The sequence below is a fragment of the Chiloscyllium punctatum genome, chromosome 17, assembly GCF_047496795.1.
Source record: "Chiloscyllium punctatum isolate Juve2018m chromosome 17, sChiPun1.3, whole genome shotgun sequence".
Lineage (NCBI taxonomy): Eukaryota > Metazoa > Chordata > Chondrichthyes > Orectolobiformes > Hemiscylliidae > Chiloscyllium > Chiloscyllium punctatum.
Window position 1 is genome coordinate 82,571,832 of NC_092755.1, and position 26,731 is coordinate 82,598,562.

Genomic DNA, 26,731 nt, shown 5'->3' on the forward strand with positions numbered 1-26,731 from the left:
TTAGATTAAACTTGTATAGCGAACAATCCTGGTTTCCATATAATAGAATGAATAGAGAGCTGGAGAAGATGAAAAAAAAATTAACAAGGCCAATACCAGGACTGAGAGATTATAACTCAACAGCTCTCTACGGGAAGGAGTTCCAAAGACTCTCAACCTTCAGAGAAGAAATTAATCTCCATCTCAGTCTTAAATTAGCATTTCTTTGTTCTGAGATTATGCCCTCTGGTCCTAGACGTGTGGTTATAACTCTCAAGAAAGGCTGAACAGACTGCAGTTCTCAGAAAAGAGAACAGTGAGGGTAACCTGCTGTTCCCTGGAGCGTCAGAGGCTGAGGGGTGACCTTATAGAGGTTTATAAAATCATGAAGGGCATGGATAGGATAAATAGGCAAGGTCTTTTCCCTGGGGTCGGGGGAAGACCAAAACTAGAAGGTTTAGGTTTAAAGTGAGAGGGAAAAGTTTTAAAAGGGACCTAAGGGGCAGCTTTTTCATGCAGAGGGTGTACATGTATGGAATGAGCTGCCAGTGGAAGTGGTGGAGGCTGGTACAATTACATTTAAAAGGTACCTAGATGGTATATGAATAGGAAAGGTTTAGAGGGATATTGTCCAAATACTGGCAAATGGTATTAGATTAATTTAGGATATCTGGTTGGCATGGGCGGTTTGGACCAAAAGGTCTGTTTATATGCTGTACATGTTTATGACTCTGTGGGAGCCTTTAAAATTGTGAAACAGTTTAATATGGTAGATGTAAAGAAGCTGTTTCTAATTCTGGGAGAGACTCCTAAACTAGGACACATAAAATAAAAGATAATTACTAATATGTCAAATAGAAAATTCTGGAGAAATAAATTTAAACAGAGTGGTCAGAATATGAGTACATTACCACAGGGAATCATTGAAGGGAATAACACAGATGCATTTAAGTTGAAGCTGGATAAACACAGGGGATGAAAGGAGACAGATATGTTGATCGTGTAAAGAAGGGTGGGAGGAAGATCATGTGGAACTATAAAGACCTTGGGAGGGACCAATTGGGCTGAATGGCCTTTAAGAGATGTAACAGATATTTGACCAGTGAGCTGCTACATTCTTAATTCAATGAAAATGCCTAAGATGGCCACAGGGGTAAATGTGTTTTATACAAAGAGACTCTGTCACATTGACTCACTGTCTGAATTCCCACTGGGCTGAAATCAAACCCAGCTCAGTCTGCCCTCGGTCTCAGGTTTCATGTTACCAGGCACTCTAATTTTAATCTTTCCTTGTGAGGCTACTTCGTAATGTCTTAGGAAAATATTTGCTTTCCTTGTACACACGATTGCAAAGGCGTCAAACTGGCTGATGGCAGAAGCAAACATCATCATTCATTTAAAATATCTGCAGCATGTTATTTTGTGTGTATGTACATGAACACTGTGTGTGCACATGTGAGTCAGTGGGTGTAAGTGTATAAGTGTCACTAGGTGAGTGTGTCAGTGGGTGTGTCAGGGTGAGTGTTTTAAGATGAGTGTATGCAGTGTCAGTGATTGTAGGTAGGTGAGTGCATCATTCTGGATTAGTGGTGCTGGAAGAGCACAGCAGTTCAGGCAGCATCCAAGGAGCTTCGAAATCGACGTTTCGGGCAAAAGCCCTTCATCAGGACTTTTGCCCGAAACGTCGATTTCGAAGCTCCTTGGATGCTGCCTGAACTGCTGTACTCTTCCAGCACCACTAATCCAGAATCTGGTTTCCAGCATCTGCAGTCATTGTTTTTACATAGGTGAGTGCATCAGTACAAGCGAATCTATGAGTGAGTTTCAGCAGGTGAATGGGTACAAGGGTGAGTGTGTCTGTGCCCATATTAATTGTCCATCCCTAGTTGCCCCTTGGGAAGGTGGGGGTGAACAGCATTCTTGAACTGCTGCAGTCCATGTGCTGTAGGTAGACCCACAATGTCCCTTAGGGAGGGAATTCCAGGATTTTGGCCGAGTGACAGTGAAGGAAGGGGATATATTTCCAAGTCAGGATGGTGAGTGGTTTGGAGGGGAACTTATTGGGGGGTGGGTGGGTGGGTGGTGGAGCTCCCATGTATCTGCTGCCCTTGTCTCAATAGTCGAGGTTGTTAGTTTAGAAGGAGCTGTTGAAGGATTTAGATGAATTTCTTCAGTGTTTCACAAAGTTAGTCCCTTTTCTTTCTAAAAGCTGTTCCTTGGCTCAAGGAGACTCTGTCCTTGATTTTTCTCAGAGTGGTAATAAACCAGGCCAGGGTCCGATCAGTTTGGTTTGGTACAGAGATGAAAAGGATTTTGAGAGGCTTTTTGTTGAATTGACTTGAATTTATTGTCATGTGTACTGAGGCACAGTGAAAAGCTTGTTTATATGTAAACAGGTGAGACTTCAGGCCAAAGTGGTCATGTTTTAGAAGTGACTTATATAATGAAAGGGGAGTGGTCAGCTCCCTAGCTGAGCTGAGCAGTTTTTAGTTCAGTCTTGAACTGGTACGAAATTCAACAGGGAGCTGTGTGGAAAACTCTGTTTTCTGCCCTTCAACTTCAACCTGTAAGCATGTGTTCCATTTATACTGGGTTTTTAAAGGGAGTTTGCTTATTGGTACTGATGAGTATATTCGGAACAGCATAATTAAGTCTAGTTGGATGGGCTGAGTTCTGTAGGGGTTCTTTATTCTGTTCTTTGTGTTTCATTGTGTAATTTTTGTGAATACATTTCGGTCTGTTTTAAAATCTAGTAGTCAACCTCGCTAACCTAATCTGGGAAATTTTCATTGTACATTTACCGAAACAAATAGCAAAGTTATGGTCTGAGCTACCTGCTTAAGAATATTTTGAGTGGTCTGACTTAGTCCATAGCAAGTGCATCTTGTAGACGGTATTAAGGGCGGCACGGTGACACAGTGGTTAGCACTGCTGCCTCACAGCACCAGAGACCCGGGTTCAATTCCTGCCTCAGGCGACTGACTGTGTGGAGTTTGCACGTTCTCCCAGTGTCTGCGTGGGTTTCCTCCGGGTGCTCTGGTTTCCTCCCACTATCCAAAAATGTGCAGGTTAGGTGAATTGGCCATAATAAATTGCCCGTAGTGTTAGGTGCAGGGGTAAATGTAGGGCAATGGGTCTGTGGGTGGCGGGGCGGTGTGGACTTGTTGGACCGAAGGGCCTGTTTCCACACTGTAAGTAATCTAATCAAAATGCTGCAGATGCTGGAAATCTCAAACAAACACTCTTCTGAAGAAGGGTCGCTGGACTCAAAACATTAACTATGTTTCTCTCTCCGCCGAAACTGACAGATCTGCTGAGTCCTTCCAGTGTTTTTTATGTTTATTGGAGATTGTACACACTGCTGAGCATCAGTGATGGAGGGAGTGAATGTTTCTGGATGTGGTGTTAATCAAGTGAGCTGCTTTGCCCTGAATGATTTTGAGATTCTTGAGTGTTATTGGAAGTGCAGCCATCCAGGCAAGTGAGGAGTATTCTATCACACCCTGACTTGTGTCTTGGAGATGGTAGACAGGCTTTAGGGAGTCAGGAGGTGAGTTACCCACCAGAGAACTCCTAGCCTTTGACTTATTCTTGTAGTCACAATATTTATATAATTAGTCTATATCAGTTTCTGGTCAATGTAACAGGATTGAACCCAACTGTGCAGCTCTGCAGTTGATGAGCATGTCCAAATATATCATCGATGCTCACAGTTTCAGAATTGTTGCCCTGCAATCCTTAAACATGAGAATCAGAATGGTACAGCACAGACAGTGGCCACTCAGCTAATCATCCCAATGCTAGCTGTTAGAACAAGCTATTTAATCAGTTCCCCTTGTCTTTTTTATAATCCCCACAGCCCTCCAAATGTTGATGGCTGCAAGTTTTGATTGAATTTGCTTCTACCATTTTTTCAGACTTGACAGCAAAATGAACCCCACAGTGGAATAAAACATTCTCAATTCTCCCCACAAACCTTTACGTTATTTAGTTTAAATCTGGTTACCTCCTCACCCACCCAATGGATAAGTTCCTCCTTGCTTATTTTATCAAAGTGACACAACGACTTCTCTCAAAAAAAAATATAATTTCTTGTTATAAGATGTGATAGAGGTTGTTAAAATGTAAAAGAATTTCAGTAGTGCAGACAGAGGTAGACAGTTCCCATTGTTGGGGTGATCACTGGGGAGCTCAGCAAAACACCGTTTCACTCAGAGGATGGGAAGGAGAGTGAAAGTATGATCAGGGAAGTAGTCGCTAAGCACATTTCAAAGGAAAGCACATTTCAAAGGGGTGGCATGGTGGCTCAGTGGTTAGCACTGCTGCCTCACAGCACCAGGGACCTGAGTTCGATTCCAGCCTCGGGCGACTGTCTGTGTGGAGTTTGCACATTCTCCTCCGGATGCTCCCGTTTCCTCCCACAATCCAAAAGATGTGCAGGTTAGGTGAATTGGCCATGCTAAATTGCCCATGGTATTCAGGGATGTGTAGGTTAGGTGCATTCGTCAGGATAATAGAGTAGAGGGAATGGGTCTGGATGGGTTACTCTTCAGAGAGTCAGTGTGGACTGGTTCGGCTGAAGGGCCTGTTTCCACACTGTAGAGATTCTATGATTCTAAATACATGAGGGGGAAATGACTGAAAGGACACATTGAGAGGGTGAGAGGAAGTAAAGTGGATGGTGACTCAGGTGCATCATAAACTCCAGAATGACCAGATAGACCAAATTCCGAGTCAAATCGTCAGTCCCTGTCACCAGCAAAGACTAAACTGAGAGCCTACAAAGATTTGAATCCCAAGTGAACAGCGCCTGCATTGTCAACAGGATTTACACCGTCATTGCTTCCCTTAGCAATTAGGCATCTGCTAGATTCTGGTAGCCAGGCACAGTTTAAGAGGCTCAGTCATTCTGCAATTCATTTCAAATGAATGAATCCCATTTGATGGCAGTTTTCCAACCAAGATTATTTTGGAAACCCTGCAGTTCAGAGAAAATGCAAATTGCATTGAGGCATCTGTACCCTGCCACTCTCCTGGTTACCATGCTGATAATTTGAACAGATACTTCCTGCAGTCAGACTGACATGGAGAGTGAGTGTTAGTTATGAGAGCTCTCTACAGAGGGAATCCCGTTGCATAGCTTAAAGTAAAATACCCTGAAGTATGGGTACAAGAGAGAAGATTAGCCCTGGAGGTTTATGAGGTGCTTCTAGCTAGCAGCATGTCTAACTCCTGAGGAAACACAGCATCACTTTCATATTCAAACAGAGATGGGATGGTGGGTTTGGGGGGCGGGGGGGGGGGGTGGGGTGGTGTGTGGGGGGGGGGGGGGGGGGGGGGGGTGGAGGGGAGTGTTTCAGGGGGAGTGGAATGTCACTGCTGAATGTGAAGTCCAGAATTCTCTCCACAGTCATTACCCACTGGATCAGGTCTGCTCTGGGATCCATCACTCACCTCAAACAAAACTCTGTTGCACCAGGTAGGAAGACCTTCGAAAGCCTCATGTTGCTCAGGGATACGAACATCTAGGCGCAGGACAGGGGGATTGAAACCTGCCTCATCAGTGTGGACAAGGAGAAGACAGGCTATCACACACTGACAAAATGGAGGTCCTCTTTAAAACAGGGTCCAGTGGGGAGCAGATCCACAGCTAGCTCCAATGCTCTACACCAACATCAGTAACACAGCGGGTGGCAATCAGAAAGCTTTCAATCAAATCTGGATCGAGGTGATGCTGCCCCCCAACACTGGCCTGTTTGTGTGTGGAGTATTGAACCCTTTGTTGGGAGGGTCATGAGTACAAGAATGTGATGATCCCAGGCAGTGGAGGTACTTAGGGTAAAACCCTCTCTGTCCACAGGCATTGTCATTGTCTCCTGCCCAGATCCTGCTGTCACTGCACAGACTGACATGCGTCTGTAAGTTGCTCAAATCGGTTCCAGGAGCGAAAATAAATCAGGGCGCGAGCAGGCCATGTCTCTCTGGAAGTGTCAGCAGATCCTGTGTCCCCCTTCCCTGTCAGGTCAGGTGACCTGAAGTTGCTGGGGTTGTGGTGTGGAGGGGCCAGTAGAAACTGGAAGGAGCGAATAGCCACAGTCAAACTGAACCTGAGCAAGTGTGAAGAATGGACCCTCTCCACAAAGGGGCTGGGGACGGGGTTGGGGGAATGTGCTGAACCTTGTCATGACGAGAGAGTCCTACCCTCCCCCCCTCCATATGTGACCCTCGAGGGTGCTGTGATGGGGGAAATACCCACTCTCTACAGGAATGTTACTTTTACAAAGAAGCTCCAAACTGAGCTGCAGCGTTTCTGTTGGGGTTCATCCTGAGCAGGTCCGTGACAGGGGACTCTGTGCTCTCCAGACTGTTCTCCAGGACACACACCGGGATAAATTCATCTGGTGGAACATCAACTCAGTGAGAGATGCACTTTTGTTTGCCTGTGAACTCAGAGTGCAAAGAGGTATCCTCAATCAAGTGTTGTAGACTGGCACATACATGCGAGATGGCAATGTCACTGTCTGAGGCCAAATAAAAATGGAAAGAACAGTGTCTGCTGTAAATCAGAAATATTAATCATAAATTGCCGGAAAAGCAGTTCTAAGGCAGGGTCATTTGACTCGAAACATTAACTCAGATTTCTCTCCACAGATGCTGCCAGACCTGCTGAGCTTTTCCAGCAATTTCTGTTTTTGTGTCTAAGGCCTTTGTACACCAAGGGGCTGATAAAGAATGAACACTGTGTATATCAAGAGAATTGAAGTTTGTATTGAGACACCTCAGAGTGGAACACGGAGAAAAGTTTATTTGCATTGCATTTTCTAAAATGTTCAATTTGAAATGTTCTGACCTCAGGCGGTGTGTCTGACATGGAATGCATAATGCAGGTGTTAAGACTATTGTAATTGTCCTGAGACATCTAAGCCTGAAACATGGTGAATAAAAATAAGTTGAAATCTATTGCTTTCAAGTGGAAATGGTTTGCAATGTATTTTTAAATTTTTTTTTTAACAAAACTGTCAGAGACAGGAGTTGGCAGTGACAACAATGGCTCTGAGTCAGAAAACTGTGGATTCAAGTCCCACTCCAGAGACCTGAGCAAATAATTGAGTCTGTAACTTCCAGCACAGTATCAAGAGAGAGCTGAGCCATCAGACATGGCAGCTTTCAGATGAGATGTTAAACCAAGTGCCTCTCTGCTCTCGAGAGATCCCAAGGTACTAGTTACAGAAGAACAGGGGAGCTCTCCATAGAGCCCTGTGCAATATTAAAGCCACCACCAACCTCACTAAAACAGTTTACCTGCTCGTTATGACATTGATGTTTGTGGGAGCTTGCTGCATTACAACAGTGACTATATTTCAGAACTACTTGGCAAGTAGTGTTTTGAGAAATGCTGAGGTCATGAAAGGCACTATGGGAATTTAAGACTTTCTGCTAGTGTTGGAATAAGTGTTAATTCATTCATTCACAGGATATGATCGTCAATGACAGGATGTAATGGTCATTGAGATGACTAAGGGGTTTGACTCTTCTTCATTCTAAACAGCAGTCATACCAGACTTGAAACATGATTCCTGATGAAGGGCTTTTGCCCGAAACGTTGATTTCGCTGCTCGCTGGATGCTGCCTGAACTGCTGTGCTCTTCCAGCACCACTAATCCAGTATTTGAAACATTTACTGCTTTTCTCTCCATAGAGCTGCTGATTTCCCCAGCATTTTCTGTGTTTGGAACATTGAACATAGAACTGTACAGCACAGTACAGTCCCTTCAGATTTGTATCAGATCTCTAGCATCCCTAGCTTCTATAAAAGGAGCTTTCACAGGAGGCTCCCAAGCCCTGAGGATGTCACCTAGACAGGGGACGAAACATCTGCAACACAAATTCCCAGCTCGGCGAACAGAACCACAACAATAAAAGAAATGTCCACCAGGTTTTCTTAAATTAACAAAACAAATCTGATTTATTAGTAATAAAATTTGTTATTAAAGCAAGTGCAAACACTGATTAACACTATGCAGAATTCAAATTTTATCCCCTTAATCCCAGACATATGCACAACACAAAACAGAAGTCTCTACAGAGATGATAGGAAACAGGGGGAAAAAAAGTCCTTGTGAGCTAAGCATCTGGAAATAAGAATAAACGTGACAATTTATCACATCAACTGGATTTCCTGTTGATGAACCTGAATTGCTGGCAGCTGTAATTTGAAGGTGGACATCCAGTTCTGATTTCAATGACTTGTGGATTGGGCACAGTCTGCCCCTTCAAATTTAACCAAGCTGACAGAAATACTGGTAATTGGAAATTCTATTGGTTTTCCAAGAATACCTACTGAGATCAGGATTTCAGGGGCCAGGCTTGTAACGTCCGGGGAGTCAGCTTTATTCTAAACCTGGATCCATAACATAGAATTCAAAGAGCAGAAAGGGCCACTGAGTAATCATTAATAGAGAGGACTCAGTCTTTTCAAAGTCAGGTTTCCCAGTAATTAGGGCAATAAACCCTTTCTATTATCTGCTTGAAAGCTTTAATTTCCACAGGTAAACTGCAGCACACATTAAACTGCTGGCTTTATTTCTAAGAATTCATACAGTATAAACCCTTTTCAAATCAGAAAATTGCCAATAGCTCGAAATGTTCCCTTATCTTCCCAGATAGCCTTTAAATATAAACACCCCCAACACTTATTGAAATTGCCCAGCTACAATTGTAGATTGATCTCATTTCTTGAAATCATTAGTCCAGGGCTCTGGATGTCTATCTCAGAGACATAATCACTACAGAGACGTTCTCATATGGGGCTTGATTCTTCTATTTGGCTCAGTACCCAATCTCAGCTAATTCCTAATGAAGGGAAGTCAAGTCTCAGGCAGGTCCCCTCAGTTATTGGTTGAAACCTAAATCAGTCCAAGTGAAACTTGTTCAAGATGTTGCTGAAGGAAAGCATAGAGGAGAGAAATGAGGGAAAAAAAACTTTGCAAAGTCATAACAGGGGACTCCACTGGTCCCTGGTGATGTCTTAATGTGCAGAATCAGCACAGAGGGAAGCCTTAAAACTTTCTGAAGAGCTGGGTTTGGGACCAGAACAGTGGAGCCTCTTTTCTGTGGATCCCAATTGAGAAAAGCTGTTACTTGGAGGATTGTCCGAAAGTCCTCTTCCATTCCCAACAAATGGGGTCAAGTCAAGGCAGTGAGCCTGAAGCGTGGAGAGATAAGCTTGAGGAGGGTGGGAGTGGGGAGAGAGTAGCATAGAGTACAATGGGTGAGTGGGGGAGGGGATGAAGGTGACAGGTCAAGGAGGAGAGGGTGGAGTGGATAGTGGAAAAGAAGATAGGCAGGTAGGACAAGTCCGGACAATTATGGGGACAGTTACTGAGCTGGAAGTTTAGAACTAGGGTGAGGTGGGGGAAGGGGAAATGAGGAAATTGTTGAAGTCCACATTGATGCCCTGGGGTTGAAGTGTTCCGAGGCGGAGGATGAGGCGTTCTTCCTCCAGGCGTCTGGTGGTGAGGGAGCAGCGGTGAAGGAGGCCCAGGACCTCCATGTCCTCGGCAGAGTGGGAGGGGGAGTTGAAATGTTGGGCCGCAGGGCGGTGTGGTTGATTGGTGCGGGTGTCCTGGAGATGTTCCCTAAAGCGCTCTGCTAGGAGGCGCCCAGTCTCCCCAATGTAGAGGGGACCGCATCGGGAGCAACGGATACAATAAATGATATTAGTGGATGTGCAAGTAAAACTTTGATGGATGTGGAAGGCTCCTTTAGGGCCTTGGATAGAGGTGAGGGAGGAGGTGTGGGTGCAGGTTTTACAGTTCCTGCGGTGACAGGGGAAAGTGCCAGGATTGGAGGGTGGGTTGTTTGGGGGTGTGGACCTGACCAGATAGTCGCGGAGGGAACGGTCTTTGCGGAAGGGGGAAAGGGGTGGGGAGGGAAATATATCCCTGGTAGTGGGGTCTGTTTGGAGGTGGCGGAAATGTCGGTGGATGATTTGGTTTATGCGAAGGTTGGTAGGGTGGAAGGTGAGCACCAGGGGCATTCTATCCTTGTTACGGTTGGAGGGGTGGGGTCTGAGGGCGGAGGTGCAGGATGTGGATGAGATGCGTTGGAGGGCATCTTTAACCACGTGGGAAGGGAAATTGCAGTCTCTAAAGAAGGAGGCCATCTGGTGTGTTCTGTGGTGGAACTGGTCCTCCTGGGAGCAGATCCGGCGGAGGCGGAGGAATTGGGAATACGGGATGGCATTTTTGCAAAAGGTAGGGTGAGAAGAGGTGTAATCCAGGTAGCTGTCCATAAGAAATGCAAGAATAGAGTATGGGGGTGGCTCTGGGTAGGATGCTCTTCAGAGGGCCAGTATGGACTCGATGGGCTGAATAGCTTGCTTCCACACTGCAGGTCTTCTATGATTCTAAGTGATTAGAAACAAAAACAGAAATTTCTGGTGAAAATAGCAGCACCTATGGGGAGGAAACAGAATCCAGACTTGAAACATTAACTCTATTTTCTCCTGAGGATGCTGCCAGACCTGATGAGTTTCTCCAGCAATTTGTTTTTGTTTCTGATTACCAGCAATTAGTTGATTTTTCAATTGATATTGTCTCTGGTCACATTTCTCTCTGGCTGCAGATCGCTGCTATGTCACAATCAAAACTAACAAAATGTAATAAAAACCAAAAGGACTAGGGATGCTGTAAATCAGAGACAAAATAAACAAAAAGTAATGTCACATTTCCTAACCATCCAGTTTCCCACCTAGTCTTTGGTCACACTATCCTATAAACTAAACATGCCTTTCTTTAATGTTGAGGGCAATTCACAGGAACACAGAATTTGACATTGCGCAATATCTGGAGTTGTTAGACAAACAAAGCAGGGTTTGGTTAAAGAAGCTCATTTTTAAGGAGCATTTTATTGGAGGAGAGAGAAACAGAGAAAGACAAGATTGGGGAGAATATTCCAGAGTCTGGGCTTTGGCAGCTGAATGAATACCTATCAACAGTGGACCCTTCCAAGCAAGGATGGGCAAGAGGCCAGAATTGGAGGAGCACAGAGATCCCCGAGGCTCGTGGGTCTGGGGAAAGTGACAGACATAGGGAGAGGCAAGGCCATGGAGGTATTTAAAAATGGTGGAAGTTTTAAAATTGTCGTGTTGCTGGATTGGGAGTCACTGGAATCATTTGATGAAAGATAAATTGCTGATAAGCTCATCCTGGGCATAACCAAGCAGGTCTGTTTTTAAGCCTTTCTTACCCCTCTCACCAATGCCTGATGAACATGAGCTGTATGGGAGAGGGCTACCAAAATCGGGTCAGTGTTAAAGTAATCGATTCCCACACTGACTTGCCAGGAAGATGTAGGGGGGGCAACAGACTCATGATATTATTGCTTGGATTGTTAATCCAGACACGCAGGTAATGTTCTGGGGAGCTGTGTTCAAATCCTGCCACGGGTGGCAATGGAATGTGAATTCAATTTTTAAAATCTGGAATTGAGTCTAATGAACGACCTTGAATCCATTGTTGGGAAACCCGTCTGGTTCACTAATGGCCTTGAATGAAGAGAATTGCCATCCTTACCTGTGACCCACAGCATTGCGGTTCATCCTTAACTACCCTATGGGCAGTGAGGGTTGGCCCAGCCAGAGATGCCATTGTCCCGTGAATGGAATTAAAAAGCATTTCCAGCAGCCAGTGTCAACTTCATTGACGTTCAGAAGGCAGGGACTGCTGACTTCATTTGGGATCCCAAAACAGGAGGTGCTTTCTTGTAGACCGAAGAGTGTACGTTTAGGGCTCCAGCTGGAAGTTAAAGGCCAACCCTGTTATGACCTTCCTTGGCTCCTCTCTCTAAGCTCCGCCAGGACTATCAACTCATCTCCTCAGTGGCAACATCCCCCAGTTGGGGTTTAAGCTGAGGTCTTATTGTACAAACTTCTTAATGTACTTGTATGAAACTTTTCACCACCATGTCATTGCAAAGATTAACCTGTTTATTTAAAATGAGCTAATGTCATCATTAAAACAATGTGAGTGTGTTGAGTGTTCTTGCCATAATATTGCAGTGTGATCTCCGACCTCCAGCTACTATCTATTTTTAGCACCTTCACATCATCAGCAACTTGTCTCTGAGGATTCAGGTTTCTTTATCTTCAATATTCTGCATTACCCATCACTGGACATGGTCCCCACACATTGAATTTATAGGTCATTCAGCCCCAGCTAGTCTGTACTGGTGCACACACTGCTCTGTATTCTCCACCTGCCCTTCTTCATCTCATCCTATCAGCATATCCTTCTACTCCTTTCTCCCTCACAGTTTGTTTATCTTCACTCTTCACCTCAGTCACTCCCCCTCTAGGAATGAGTGCCACATTCTCCCCATTCTCCAGGTGAGGATGTGTCTGTTGAACTTCCAGCTGAATTTGTTAGCGTCTATCATATTTGCGACCACTAGGTGTGGTATCCCTGCTGGCCTCCACAACAAGTGGAAATATTTGCTCTATGTCTATCCCAATGAATCCCTTCAAAATTTTAAGGACCTCAATTAGGTCACATGTGGCCAGCCCTTTTCTAGAGAAAGGTTCACCAGCCTATTTGGAGGATTAGAGAGGAGAAAGAGGAAAACAATCAATGCTGCAAAGGAGATGACAAGACACCATGCTTCCACAGACAACACTGTGATGGGACCAAATATTCTGTAGCTGTGATGTTGGTTTGCAGCTTAATATTGGTGAAGACACTAGGGATATTATCTTGCTTTATTCAAATTTGTGTTGTGGGATTTTTCTGTCCACACAAGAGGACAGATGGAAGCTCTCTGTTCTGTATTATTCAGAAGGCAGTGTCTCCAACAGTGCGGCACTCCCTTTGCATTCAGTCCTCAGCCTAGACATGTGTGCTCATCTCTCTGGAGCGAGAATCTGACCGATAATCTTCGGACTCAGAGGCAAGAGTGCTATCCACAGAGCCATCAATCAAACTCTGCTCAACAATTCCCTGTTTTATTAACTGTCAGTAATGTTAAGAATTATTTTCTGAACGGTTTTGTTTTGAAATAAAGGAAATATTAAATAAATGAATCAAACTTCAATTTGAGTGTCTGTAGTTTGAATGTCAAATAAGTAACCCACAAACGATCCAATGTGTGGGAAAAGCTGTCTGTGGCCTGAAGGCACTAGAAACACAAGTATGTAGTACACCATGCCAGCTGATGCAGTCTCCTTTATAATGTAAAACCTGAGAGACATCAAACAGCATGTACCATCACCATTATTGTGTAATCCCATTTTACTTTATATCCCCATCCGATAATAACTGTGGAGTTTCAGATATGACATTTCTGTACAATTTCACACCATTATTTACAAGGGGTAAATCTTGAATGTGTGTGCTGATGGAAAACTGCTGATAACTGCCCATTGTACACCCTCTAAAATATCCAAATTATCCTTTGATTGTTTTCCTCTCTCTCCTCTCTAATCCTCCAAATAGGCTGGTGAACCTTTGGATATCCAAATTATGTCATTTTCATTGGCTGCAATGATGAAGCGACCAGTAGAATTCCGATTTGCTATCAACAGTTTTACACCAGAGATCAATTGAACCATCCATGTCTTCATCAGTGTGACCATTTTTGAGAAAAAAAATTTGCATCAATCCACAGCCCAACCCGAACAATGTTGGCATGAGGGGCAATCATTCACTAATGAGGATGATTGTCCTCCTAGGAAATTCCATGTCACTGGTCATGGGTCCTTATGTGGTTAATGAGCCACATCCTACAGCCACAGCTGACCATATATTTAGCAGGTGTTTCCCAGGGGTGGAAGTGTTTCTTAGCCCTGAGATCATTGGCCCATTACTTTCTTCTGTTTCTTCTCCATAACGTCCTCTTGCTGATGGGTGTTCTCAAAGAATTGTGTCCCTTCGAACAGAAGGCTCCTCCAGGTCAGTTTCTTCGGAAAGAGGGTCTCCGAAGCATTGACACCTATGTTGCATTTCTTGAGGGACCGTCTTCAAGAGTTACTGAAATGGTTTCTTTGTCCTCCCCTCATTGAGCTAGGCGAAGAAGATTTGCCTTGTCAGTCAGAACTCAGGCATTCCAAGCATGTGGCTTGCCCAACCAGATTTGTAAATAATTGTGTGAAATTGCATCCAAATGTCAAATCTGAAAATCCACAGTTACTAGCCAGTGCGGATATAAAATCAAATGGGATTACATGACAATTAACCAACCTGCCTGGCTGGGTTTAACTGATCTCAGCCTTAATGCTGTTAGCGTCTTCAAGGACGCTGACGTTTGTATCAAAGTGTGTAGTGCTGGAAAAGCACATCAGGTCAGGCAGCATCGGAGCAGCAGGAGAATTGATGTTTCAAGCATAAGGGCTTCATCAGGAATGAGGGGGTGGACCATGGGAGCTGAGAAATAAATGGGAGGGGTGTGGGGCTGGGGTTAAGTAGCTGAAGATGGGGTTAATGGTGATAGGTCAGAGAGGAGGGCAGAGCAGATAGGTGGGAAGGATGATGGACAGGCAGGACAGGTCATAAGGGTAGCTCCAAGTTAGAAGGTTGGATCTGGGATATGGTGGGGGGAGGGAAAATGAGGAAGCTGGTGAAATCTACATTGATCCTGTGTGGTTGGAGGGTCCCAAGGAGGAAGATGAGGTTTTCTTCCTCCAGGCAACAGGTGGTTAGGATTTGGCAATGAAGGAGGCCCAGGACTTGCATGTTAGTATGCCTGTCCTCCCAGCTGACGCAGAGAATCTGTCTCAAACAATGTTGACGGTACTTCTCAATGTACACCCTGCATACCGAACAACACAAACTTATACAGAGTCACTGACAAGGCACTCCATGGTAAAATTATCAGACAAAATCTGGCATTAACACAGGTAAAACCTAGTCAAAAACATAAGTTTTAAAGAGATTCTTAACAGATGAGAGAGAGGGGCAGAGGGATTTAGGGAGAAAATTCCAGAGTTTAAATTTTAGCAGTGAATGAATGGTCACCAATCATTGAAAACCAGGAAGAGGCTAGAATTGGAGGAGCGCTGAGAGTTGTAGGAGGTGAGAGATATGAGGGGCAAGGGCATGGAAAGGTTTGAAAATTAGGATAAGCCTTTTAAATCTAAGGAAGCCAGTGAAGGTCCATGAGCAGAGTGGTGATGGGTGACCAATGCTCAATATGAATTCGGATACATGTAACAGGAGCTTTGACTAAGCTTAGGTTTAGGGCTGGGGGAAGGAGATTGGTCAGGGGAACCTTGCAATAGTTGAATCTGGAGAGAACAAAATGTAAATTCTAAAGCCTGGATTTTCACTCCTTGGCTGGGATTGCAGCGTTCAAGAAATTTTGCAGCTCAGTCCCATTTATCTGTCAGCAAATGTCGGCACATTATCGACATCATAGAGCATGAAGTCTATCTCAACAGACCCAGTGCAGTCCTGAAGATGTGCTGAACCATCAGAGTCTTTTAGATGAGTTGTTAAGTCCCATGTGATCTCTTAGATGGACATGTAAAATCTGAGAGAGGTTTTCTGAAAAAGAGCAAAGGAATCCTGCCTTGTGAACTGGCTAATATTTATCCTTCAACCAACATCAAAAAGAAACAGATATTCTGGTCATTACCACACTGTGATAAAAAGTCAACCATAGTCTGTGCTCCTTATCACAATCAGATAACCTCTGCTGAACAGTGCACAGGATAGGGACTGATGCCCTTTACAGTCCAGCAAATTGATTCTTAGCTAAAGAACAAATAATAGAGTGAATAGCAGAGGCTTGCCAGTGATAACTGTGGAGTGTATTACTGCACTAGGCAGCATCTTCAGATGAGAAGGGGACGGATATTTGAACTTTTACTTTGAAAAGTGAAAACACTTTTGCCTTCCGGAAGAACAGCAAAACGTTTAAACAGCAGCTTTAATGCATCACAATGTCCAATTTCACTTTACAAATGTGATTATCAAATTAAATTTGACACCGAGCTATATAAGGAGGCACCAGGAGGAGTGACCAAAGATTTGGCTAAAACAGGCAAAAGTGAGGACTGCAGATGCTGGAGATAAGAGTCTAGATTAGAGTGGTGCTGGAAAAGCACAGCAAATTAGGCAGCATCCGAGGAGCAGGAAAATCGATGTTTCGAGCAAAAGCCCTTCATCAGGGACGGCTAAAACAATTTGATTTTAACATTACCGAACCAGTTGTGTTGTTTCTTATAAGCATTGACGGCCTCACAGTGACTCAGATCTTTTGAAACTGAATTCAAATTCCTATGTGCTGGGGTTTGATTTAGTGCTCCTAACATTGTTCATCCAGTAACATTTCAGATCCCTGCCGATGTCCCAGATGGATTGGGTCTGATGGGTAAATAATCACCAGACATAATAAAATTGTGAAATTATTTATTCATACGATCCCATTTTATTCCTCCATGAACCACTAACCCCCACCCCCCTCCAAAGCTAGGACAAGAAGAATGAGGCAGCAGGAACTTAATATTGGAGACGCATTGCTCCCTTGGAGTGGATGCCAGGCTCCTGCCTGTATTCACGCTGACTGGCAGCTTTTGAGAATCCCTGCTGTAATGTAGGAAGCATAATGGGTTCATTTGTATGTAGCAAGCACCAAAAATAGTGGCATGGTGATGACCAGATTCTGTTTATTTTACTGATAACGATGGAAGAATAAATATCAGCCAAGACATTGGGGAGGACTACCATGCTCATCTTCAAAAGAGTGTATTGGAGTCTTTCGTGCCAAGCTGGAGACTCAGTTTAACAGCTCAACTGAAAGACTTCGCTGCTGACAGTGCAGACCAGTCTCAGTACTGTACTAAAGTGTTAGACAGGATTAAGTGTCCACACCTCCAGACTATGACTTGAACCCCCAAACCTTCTGACTCAGGTGCTTCTTGTTACCTATTAGTTATTACTTGGGGGAATTATTTTATGATTTAGGATCTTGTCTCAATCCTTCATTGTTTGCAATGGACTACACAGCATACAGATAATGAAACCTCAAAATGGTGATCCCGTTGCAATCCTTGCGACAGTACTGGGAAAGCTCCACTTGTACCAGTATGTGGGGAGAATTAAAAGGAAAAAGCAAGCAGAAATATAGTATGCAGCTAGTTTACAAAGTAATGGTAATGAAGTGCTGGGAGCTTGGGTGGAACAGGAGAATAGATGGAGAATAGCCTTTTTTTGCAGTGATGCTCAGGAGCAACATGATAAAAAAGGATATACTGGTCACCACAGTCAATGGGATGAAATAAATAACTTGTATTGATAGAGTGCTTCATCACACTTCCTGGAAACATTCCAGAGCACTTCACGAACAATGAGTGCATTTGAAGCAGACGCAGCATTGTTGTACAATCAAAGGGCCTCAGGAGTAGCAATTTGCAGACTGTGCTTCATTCCTGTATTCTACTGCTGTTCTAATTTCGAAGGCCATCGCTTAAAAATTGCTTTTCTTTGCAGAAATGCAGTGCTAATTACCTGTGCACATGTTGAACTACATCATTAAAAAATAAGAAGTACTAACATTAAACGTATTGTTAGGCTAGATAGGGAGAAACCATTTCCTCTAACGAACAAATCCAGGACAAGGCATCTTAACCTTAGCCTCAAGGCTGCTGAAACATGTCAGGGCGCACTTCTTCAAACAAAGGACGACGGAATCCTGGAGGTCTCCCCAGGAAACTATTGATATTGGAGGTCAATTGAAATTCTAAAAACAAAGATTTGGAGCAAGACTGCAGAAAGCTACAGAACAGAGAGATTTGAGAATCCTTGTCCATGAGTCACCAAAACCTAGCCTCCAAATTCAGTGGGTAATAGGGAAAAATAAAACAAAATGTTAGCCTTTATTTCCAAGGGAATGGGGCACAAAAGTAGGGAAGCTTTGATAAAACTATCCAAGGCATTAGTCAGCCCATAACTGGGAAACTATGAACAGTTTTGGGCCCCTTATCTGGGGAAAGATGTCCTGCCATTGGAGGCACTCCAGAGAAGCTTCACCTGGCTGATACCAGGTATGATGGGATTATCTGATGAGGAGACACACAGTAGGTTGGGCCTATACTCATTGGAATTTAGAAGAATGAAACATTCAGGATTTTTGGGAACTTGCCAGAGCAGATATGGAAAAATTGTTTCTCCTTATGGGAGACTCTGGGACAGGAGTAAGAGATCATACATTTAAGTCATGGATGAGGAGAAATTTCTTCTCTGAGTCTGCGGAATAGACGACAGAGCACTGTCAAGCCTGGATTGTTAACTAGATAGATTTTTAATGAGGAAGGGAATCAAGGGTTATGGAGAAAAGGCAGGAGAGAGGATTTGGAGATTATCAGATCAGCCATGATCTCATTGTATGGTGGAGCAGACGGGATTGACTGAATGGGCTACTTCTGCTCCTAAGTCTTATGATCCCATCATTTATTAATCAAAGATAATAAGGTATATGGAACCTAAGATTATGACTCTAATAATGCTAGTTGTGACAGGATGGTTTTACCCCGACAGACTGAGCTTGTCCAAATCATGCGTTTCCTCTTCAAGACATGGGACTGTGGAAATAGCCCTGCAGAATCTATTGAAGTTGGTTAACATCAGTTATATACAGCTAGAATACTCAGCAAGGTGTCTGTTAACTCTACAGTTGACTGTTCCAATGCTTCTTTAACCAGCCACCCATATTTGCTCTCTCCACAAACTTAAAGTCATCTAAAGCCTACATCAAATCGCTTTGAGCCATTCTAGTGTGACTGCTGGCTGCAATGGCTTCTGGGCCATAATGCCTCAAACATAAAATTTCCAAACATGTTTACAAATCCCACACTATCCCCACAACACTTCGAGATATCTGTGTTCCTCCAATACTGGTCTCTCAGCACCCCCAGCTTTCATTGCTCCATTATGGATGGTTATACTTTTAACCACTAAAACTCAAATCTCTGGAATTGCCACTCAAAACCTCCATCTCTTTCCTTCTTTAAGACACACTTGGAAAATTTGCCACTTTGGTCAAGCTTTTAGTCTGCTGCCTTATATTTTCTCTTTATTATGGTTCATTGTCAAATCCTATTTGATAACATTCCTGCAAAGCACCTCAGTATATTTTATTACATGAAAAATGCTATATAAATGCAAGTTATTATTCTGACATCTTTATGCATATGTCATGCTGCAATAATATCCACCTTGATAGAAACGTAAGCCTAGGATATAACACTGGGTTTTCTGAAAACCAATCTCATTCAGCTCTCCAAATTTCAAACAACGTCAGAAGCAACTTCGAACTATGGACATTTACAATCTGTCAATCCCTCATTTCTGTCCTAGTTTGTTAGTCAATTCAAAGGTTTCAGGAGATCACAAGATGAACTATAAGAATGATTTATTAACATTACCTCAAATCTCTGATAGGAGTTGCCTTCGAACACAGTCCAGAGTTTGTTATTCTCAAACGTCTTGACTGATTTCTGTTATTCAGTAACACGGTAGTAATCCTGTCAAGTTCTTACATGGTCTATCAAACAGTTTGACCTGTAATGATAATGTTATGTAAGATTTGACAAACTGTGATATGTGGATTACCTGGATTATTGTACGAGAATGTCCTATCTATTACAAAGCAGCCATCAACAGCCAGAATGACAAAGACGTTACCTCAGTACTTTAAATAAATGGGCAATGAGCCAGCCAAAAGCTGTGATGGAAGCACTGAAGGTTTTTTTGCTTGGATGAACTACGAAGTCAGCTGACTGCCTTTTCTCACTGTTCTTACTTTGTAATCTTGTGAATTACACATTACATTCCAAAAGAAAACCGCTTAGACAATCTACACTGAGGTTTTAAGATACAAGAGCAAATAATGAAATATTACTAAATCACCAGTGACAAAATGGATGTAGTTATTTTATGTACTCCACTGCATATTTGAAAAAAGAATGTAGAGGCATTGGTGAAAGTGCAACTTGATTTACCAGAACAGTAGCAGAACTGATAGGGTATTGCTGTCAGGGGGAAGGCCTAGCCAAGTGGGGTTCTTTTCTCTCAGAAAGAGAATCTATGGTATACACTTCAACCTCGCCATGTGGTACTGAGTTTTACATTCTCACCACACTCTGGGATCATTATTTATCCCAGCGACAGTTCACTGTCACTCACCTCCTGTTCTTTCAGCGCCATATCTGACACTGACTGCAAATCTCTCATTCGCCACAATGTCCAATACAAATATGTGCATTAGGCTGACACTCATAGCCTTCTCTACTCAGCTGCAGGATAACTGAATGAGTGAGCAGGCAACTGGCGAGATCCTAGTCAGTTAGAATCGTCTGACTCATCCTAATCTGAACTGAATATCATCTGTTATTATCTACTTTAATTATTGTCTCTTATGTACTCGTACATTTTCCTTTGATAAAGATTTTATTTTGCAGCTGCTAATCTCACTTGAGTCACAAGAAATAATGGAGGAAAACAGAGTGCATTATCAAGTGCTGGGCCATGGAGTGACGAAGGGAGGGCAGTGGGAATCTGGAAAGCTTCCTCTGAAAGCAGCTCTTGATGATATTTGTTAACTGAAGATTGTCAAAACGGAGACTGCTAATATTTCTGTTATGATATGGAGGTGCTGGTGTTGGACTGGGGTGGACAAAGTTAAACATCACACAATACCAGGTTAAAGTCCGATAGGTTTATTTGGAAGCACTAGCTTTTGGAATGCTGCTCCTTCATCAGGTAGCTGTGGAGCAGGATCATGAGAGACAGATGCCTTTGAAATATTGTAATTGTACCAGCCTCCACCACTTCCTCTGGCAGCTCATTCCATACACATACCACCCTCTGCGTGAAAAAGTTGTCACTCAGGTCCCTTTTAAATCTTTCCCCTCTCATCTTAAACCTATGCTCACGAGTTTTGGACTCCCCTACTTTCGGGAAAAGACCTTGTCCATTCACACTATCCGTACCCCTCATGATTTTATAAGTCACCCAATAACGTCATCTCTCAAGGGAGGACACTCAAGGGAATACAGTCCCAACCTATTGATTTGATTAGGTTTGTCCAGTAACTCAGATCTACCACTTGTTAATCATGAAAATAGAGTTTAAGTTGCATATATATTATACAAGGTATAGAATCATCTTACATGTGCAATAATCCAATTTAGCCAACATCGCTTTCGCTAAATTTATTCCTGTTTCTACAATAGTCTTTTCTGGCATTTCAGTTCAACCTTGGAATCCTGCCAACATTTTCTTATTCTGGTTTTTCCACACCTTGAAAGATTATTACCTAACAACCCAGATTGTAATAAAGATCTGGCTTGTCTAGTTATTTCATGACTGGGATCATAATAATTTGATAGTAACATCCAGGATTGTAACAACAGGCACACCCCTCCCTATCTCTATAATGTCATCCAGCCTCACAAGCCTTTGAGATTTCTGCATTCCTCCTTACCTTGGTGAATCCTGCATTTTAAATCAGTAAACCACTGGAGTAAAGTGTTTTCACTTACCCAAGTCTTAAACTCCAGGATTTCTTCCTTAAATCTCACTGTCTCCTTCTTCACTTTAGGCCATTCCTTGGAAGTTAGAGCTTAAGTCTTTGACAAAGTTTTTAGTCAACTGCTCTAATATAGTTCGTCAACACATAATTGTGGTTGTATTCCTGATAATTGCATCTTTAAGTGAAATGGCTTTAAATGAATTAATACTTTCCCATTAAAGCTACAGATTCTGTACAACCTTCCTCATCAGAAATAGACATTAAGGTTTTCTCCTTTGTGAGCTGAAATACTTGAGTTGACAGCTAAAATAAAATCAGAAAGAGTTTGGGGAAACATTTGACTCCAATTATTCACTTAATAAAACCTTAACTCTGTTTCTCTCTCTATGGATGCCATAGTTTTGTTAAGTGAGTCAATGCACTCAAAATGTTAATTCTGTTTCTCTCTCCCCACAAATGCTACCGGATCTGCTGAGTTTCTCCAGCAGCTTGCTTTTAGCAGAACCAATCAGGTTAAGAACATGCCACTTGAATCCCTAGTCTTTGCTAAGGCAGTCAATCATAGCCAAAGTGGTAACAGACAGCTGTTATTGGACTGTGAGTGAAGAAGCGTGGGGATAAAAGAATTAGCTGGGATTCTTATTCCCAGTCATCGTACAGTCACCCATCAAAAGTATAGCCAGTGAGTAAAGGCAGAATTGTTTTTAATAGTGAAGCCAACTATCCATACCCATTGAACACACAACCATACAGACACAGACACACACTGTCTCGGCTTAGCTACCATTAGAAACAAAAACAAAAAATTGCTGGAAAAGCTCAGCAGGTCCGCAGCATCCCCGTAGAGAAATCAGAGTTAATGTTTCAGGTCGCGTGACCCTTCCTCAGAATGTTCTGAGAAATGGACTTCTGAGGAAGGGTTACTGGGCCTGAAACGTTATCTCTGATTTCTCTCCACAGATGCTGCCAGGCCTGCTGAGCTTTTCCAGCAATTTTCTGTTTTTGTTTCTGATTTACAGCATCCACAGTTCTTTCAGTTTTTACTGAGCAACCATTAATTAGGCATGATTCAGGGGGTGGGGAAGGATCTGGTACATAATGAGTTTTCAATGTCTCTGGAGTGAAAAGGAAAAGTCTTGAGAAAGAAAACTGAATAGGTACCAGGTACAATAAAAAGCAAATTAAGACAGGAATGATGTTGGAGAAGGAGATGAATAAGCCTGAGCATTGAATGGAGCAAGGTTTAAGTGTGGAGGAAGAGAAATTCTCGGCATTTCCCCATGTCTCATTTCTGCTTCATGAGGAAGTCTTCCCGATGGTTGCCAGGCTTTGCAACTGAATCCAGAGTAAATGAAGCAGAATGACTCTTTATGAACAAATCTTGATGCCAAACACTAACGGCCTCCTTTTCTCCACACAGGCACTTTCACATTGCAGTGATTTTGTCTCTCCACACATGGGCTACAACAGCTGGCAGAACATTCAAACAATCCTTCCAAAATCAATAAGCTATTCCCACAATATTTACATAAGCAAACATTCAGCAATTTGAGGATCCAATGTCGTGAGACAAAACTGAATTGTTTTCTCGAGATTTAATTTCCCAGCCACGGGTATCCTTGCATTGGTGACGTGATCTCACCAGAAGAGCAATGGATAGGTGTTTGGCACATTACCAGGGGCTAGCATTTACCCCCCCTGGGGGCAGGTGGGGGACAGTCACTTATTGGGGTTTTCACCTGGGGCAGGGAGTCATTGCACTCACACCATTCACTTGGAGACCAGCTTAATGCCTAATGGAAGGGCCCAGGGTGAGCTCGGAAAGCTGGATGGTTTGTCAGAGAAAAGGCGTAGGCTGTAATAAAACAAGAGAGATGCTAAATCAAAATGGGGTCATCCAGTCTCCAACTTGTTAAAGTTTTGAATTAAAGTTATGCATTTCTCAGCCAAGTGAGTTGGGAGGCTGTGGAACCTCTCTCAAAGGAGCAACATGGCTCCAGGCAGCAGGGTCTTATTCCAGGAACCTGGACACTGACGGGAAAATCCTGGACATTCATTGCCCTCAAATAAGCTGATCAGTTACCCTCTACACAGGCATATAGGCAGTTACTCCTACACAGGGCATTTGGTCAGTTACCCTCTGTATAGCCATATAGTTCTCCCTGCCTCTGATCCCATTCATACAAAAATGGCCAAGACATAAAATAGAATTCTTATGTATGGGGAGAAAGTGAGGACTGCACATGCTGGAGATCAGAGCTAATGTACCAACCAGTACCCTTCCACTGACACCCTCCTTCGACTGACTGAACTGGTCCTCACCCTGAACAACTTCTCTTTCCAATCCTCCCACTTCCTCCAAACCAAAGGAGTAGCCATGGGCACCCACATGGGCCCCAGCTATGCCTGCCTCTTCGTAGGATATGTGGAACAGTCCATCTTCCGCAGCTACACTGGCCCCACACCCCACCTTTTCCTCCGCTACATTGATGACTGTATCGGCGCTGCCTCGTGCTCCCACGAGGAGGTTGAACAGTTCATCCACTTTACCAACACTTTCCACCCCGACCTCAAATTCACCTGGACCGTCTCAGACTCCTCCCTCCCCTTCCTAGACCTTTCCATTTCTATCTCTGGTGACCGAATCGACACGGACATTTATTATAAACCAACCGACTCCCACAGCTACCTAGACTGCACCTCCTCCCACCCTGCCCCCTGTAAAAACACCACCCCATATTCCCAATTCCTTCGTCTCCGCCGCATCTGCTCCCAGGAGGACCAGTTCCAAAACTGTACAACCCAGATGGCCTCCTTCTCCAAGGACCGCAATTTCCACCCAGACATAGTCGACGATGCCCTCCACCGCATCTCTTCCACTTCCCGCTCCTCTGCCCTTGAGCCCCGCCCCTCCAACCGCCACCAGGACAGAACCCCACTGGTCCTCACCTACCACCCCACCAACCTCCATGTCCAACGTATCATCTGCCATCATTTCCGCCACCTCCAAACAGACCCCACCACCAGGGACATATTTCTCTTCCCTCCCCTATCAGCGTTCCGAAAAGACCACTCCCTCCGTGACTCCCTCGTCAGGTCCACACCCCCCACCAACCCAACCTCCACTCCCGGCACCTTCCCCTGCAACCGCAAGAAATGCAAAACTTGCGCCCACACCTCCCCCCTTACTTCCCTCCAAGGCCCCAAGGGATCCTTCCATATCCACCACAAATTTACCTGCACCTCCACACACATCATCTATTGCATCCGCTACACCCGATGTGGCCTCCTCTATATTGGGGAGACAGGCCGCCTACTTGCGGAACGTTTCAGAGAACACCTCTGGGACACCCAGACCAACCAACCCAACCACCCCATAGCCCAACACTTCAACTCCCCCTCCCACTCCACCAAGGACATGCAGGTCCTTGGACTCCTCCATCGCCAGACCATGGCAACACGACGGTTGGAGGAAGAGCGCCTCATCTTCCGCCTGGGAACCCTCCAACCACAAGGGATGAACTCAGATTTCTCCAGTTTCCTCATTTCCCCTCCCGCCACCTTGTCTCAGTCAAATCCCTCGAACTCAGCACCACCTTCCTAACCTGCAATCTTCTTCCTGACCTCTCCACCCCCACCCCACTCCAGCCTATCACCCTCACCTTGACCTTCTTCCACCTATCGCAGTCCCAACGCCCCGCCCCCAAGTCCCTCCTCCCTACCTTTTATCTTAGCCTGCTGGACACACTTTCCTCATTCCTGAAGAAGGGCTGATGCCCGAAACGCCGATTCTCCTGTTCCTTGGATGCTGCCTGACCTGCTGCGCTTTTCCAGCAACACATTTTCAGTTCTTATGTATGGGGGCAGGCCATTTGGCCCATAAAGTCTACACCGACCCTCCAAACAGCATCCCACCCAGACCCACTCTGTATTTTCCATGGTTAATCTACCTAGTCTGTACAGAGTCACAGAGTTATACAGCACCAAAACAGACCCTTCAGCCCAACGTATCCATGCCGACCAGACATCCTAAACTGATCTACTCCCATTTGCTCCCTATCCTTCTAAACCTTTCTTTTTCATGTGTCCATTCAGGTGCCTTTTAAAATATTGTAATTGAATCTTTGGACTCTGGGAGGAACCCCATGCAGACACGAGGAGAATGTGCAAACTTAATACAGACACTCACCCGAGGGTGCAATTGAACCTGGGTCTCTGTTGCTGTGAGGCTGCAGTGCTAACCACCGAGGCACCGTGCCACATAGCATGCGGCAGAGACATAGCACAGAAAGTCTAGTTGTCTATTAGATGCAGAGGGGCTGTTTCCCATTGCAGAACCAAAGGGTATAACATTAGAATGAGATGTTATCCATTTAAGACAAAGATAAGGAGGAATTTTTCCTCGGAGCACACAAACAGGAGGAGGCCATTCAGCCCCTCAAGCTTGCTCTACCATTGCTATCATGGCTGGTCTGTGGCCTAACTCCATATAACTGCTGTTGACCCATATCCCACAATCCCTTTGCCTAACTAAAAGTACTTACCCATCTCAATTTTTAACCTAACAACTGATCCAGCATCCACTGCAGAATGGAAGAGAGTTCCAAACCTCTCCCACCCTTTGTGTGTCAAAGTGCTTCCTAACATCTCTCCTGAACGCTCTGGCCCTCATTCCCAAACTGTGCCCCTAGTTCTAGAATCCCCAACCTGTGGTAATGCTGTATTTTTATCTGACCATGTCTTTTCCTGTTAAAATCTAAAAGTTTTGACCACCCTTTAACCTTCTAAATTTTACAGAAAACTTACTTAATTTGTATAATGTATCCTCATAACTTCACCCCTGAGTCCAGGTATCATTCTTGTAAATCTATGTTGTATTTCCTCCAAAGCCAATACATCCTTCCCAAGGTGTACTGCATACTAAACACTTCGAGGGTAGTCAATCTGTGGAATTATTTATCTCAGAAGGCTGTATAGACTGGGTAGTTAAATATATTCAAGACTGAGAGAGACAGATTTTTACTCAGTAAGACAATCCAGGGTTATAGGAAAAGGCAGTTTTCCAGAGGCCAATGTCCCATCACCAAAGTCACCTTTTATTTATATGTGGAGAGTCAATGACACTGATCCAGCTCCCAGTGTGAACAGGATGTCTGACACTGCTGTTCTTATCTGTCAGCTAGGGTTCCCAGATTGGGGCTGTTTACCTGGTCCAATCAGGGAACTC